At 40.1% G+C, this 1,587-nt stretch overlaps 1 long non-coding RNA gene across 1 annotated transcript; it reads right to left on the bottom strand.

The window, feature by feature from the left end:
• Window positions 1-365: 365 nt before the first annotated feature.
• Window positions 366-1,295, bottom strand: LOC107940931 (uncharacterized). The gene is made up of 2 exons (XR_001695518.2): window positions 937-1,295; window positions 366-679 (listed from the first exon to the last, which is right to left on the bottom strand). It is a non-coding gene; the product is annotated as an uncharacterized lncRNA (long non-coding RNA).
• Between the last annotated feature and the right edge of the window lie 292 nt (window positions 1,296-1,587).

Genomic DNA, 1,587 nt, shown 5'->3' with positions numbered 1-1,587 from the left:
ACGAGAATGATGATTTTTGGTCTATGAAATTCGAGAAAATGTGTTCGGGAGTCGGTTACGTGCGAGGAAGGGTTAGCACCCTCATAACGCCCAAAATTGGTATTCAATTGACTAATTAATGTCTTAATGTCGAAAGTTGAAAACTCGAAAAGAATTTAAAATACGATACCTTTTTTATTAATGTTAATTTTAAAAAAGCTCGAATAAATCGAAAAGAATATTAAGGACTCTCTCGTCTCGAGGTAATAAAATGTCACATCCCGTAAGTTAGAACGTGACACTTTGAACCCTCGAGAATAAGCTTGCCTTTAAATTATTGAAATTTCATGAATTTTGAAATTTAGAAGGATATTTGGCTATTTAGGTTTAAAAAGAAAATTGAAACCCCGTAAGTTAGGGTACAATTTCTCGAATTCCCAAAATATGAAATGTACAACCCAATTTTGGCCCGGGCTAAAATACAAAGCCCAAATGGATTAAACCCACACCAAACCAAATTAAAACAAAACCTTAAGCCCAAGTAGCCTAAAATCTAAAAAAAATTTAGCAAAAGAGGAAGAGGAAACCCTAGGTGCCACAGCCTCCATGTGCATCCCCGGTGCGCACTCCGCTCGAGGGTCGGCTCCCACCCGCTCCTTGCACCAAAACGGAAACCTGACCTCGTTGACTCCTAGCAGACCTGCAAAGTAACCCCCAAAAAAGCAAACACAGCGAAAATGCAACAGCAGAAGCAAGGCCGAATAGTGATATAATAGTAACATGTATTTGGCTATAAAGACACACAAAACAGATTGTAAAATGGGGACAGAGAATAATAATAAAAAAACACGAAAATTAATCAAAAGATACAAAGCAAGAAAGTGATTTTTTTGATTCGTTTCATTTTTTTTATTTTTTTTATATTTTTCGAAATAAGAAAGAGATAAAAGAGGTTACTTTTCGATTGGTTTTAGCCTTGGTCGTCATTGCCTTTCCCGAGTCAAAGGCCGTCGAATCCCTTGGGATTCGGCCAGGGCCACGGCAGAGCTTCAAAAACCAAGGGTTTTCTCATCTTTCTGAAACATAGGGGTCGGTTTCGTGGTTTTTGACTCCGAATCGGAGTTCTACGCCGCAAAAGGGACCCTTATTGAAATTTTGGTGATTTTCGGCCACCGGAGGTGACGGTTTTCTGCGCCGGTGACCAGTGGTTCACGACGGCGCCGATGGCCGGAGTTAGGCCTGAAATTGCAAAAGGGGCTGTGAGGGAGAGTTTTTGAGAGAAATTTTGAAAATTCTCTTTGTGAAGAAGGAAAATGAAATTTTCAACAAAATTTTTTGATTTATATAGTGCCCTAATACGGCGTCGTTTTGGGGCAAGCTTCAGACGGCCAAAACGACGCTGTTTCACCTTGACCCGTGGAGATCGGACCTGATGGAGGCCATGACCCGCGTGTTTTCACGCCTTATGAGTTATTTGTGAAATCTGTCCTCCCACTTTTTTAATCTGTTTCGATTGGGCCTTTTTTTGTTCCTTCTTTTTCTTTTAATTTTAGCACAGAACTCTGCTTGTATCTCATTTCAGTCCCGCATAAAATGTGGCGTTTAAGA

This window comes from Gossypium hirsutum, chromosome A11 (genome assembly GCF_007990345.1).
Source record: "Gossypium hirsutum isolate 1008001.06 chromosome A11, Gossypium_hirsutum_v2.1, whole genome shotgun sequence".
Lineage (NCBI taxonomy): Eukaryota > Viridiplantae > Streptophyta > Magnoliopsida > Malvales > Malvaceae > Gossypium > Gossypium hirsutum.
Note: the sequence above shows the minus strand (reverse complement) of the source record. Positions and strands in the feature narration are given on the sequence as shown.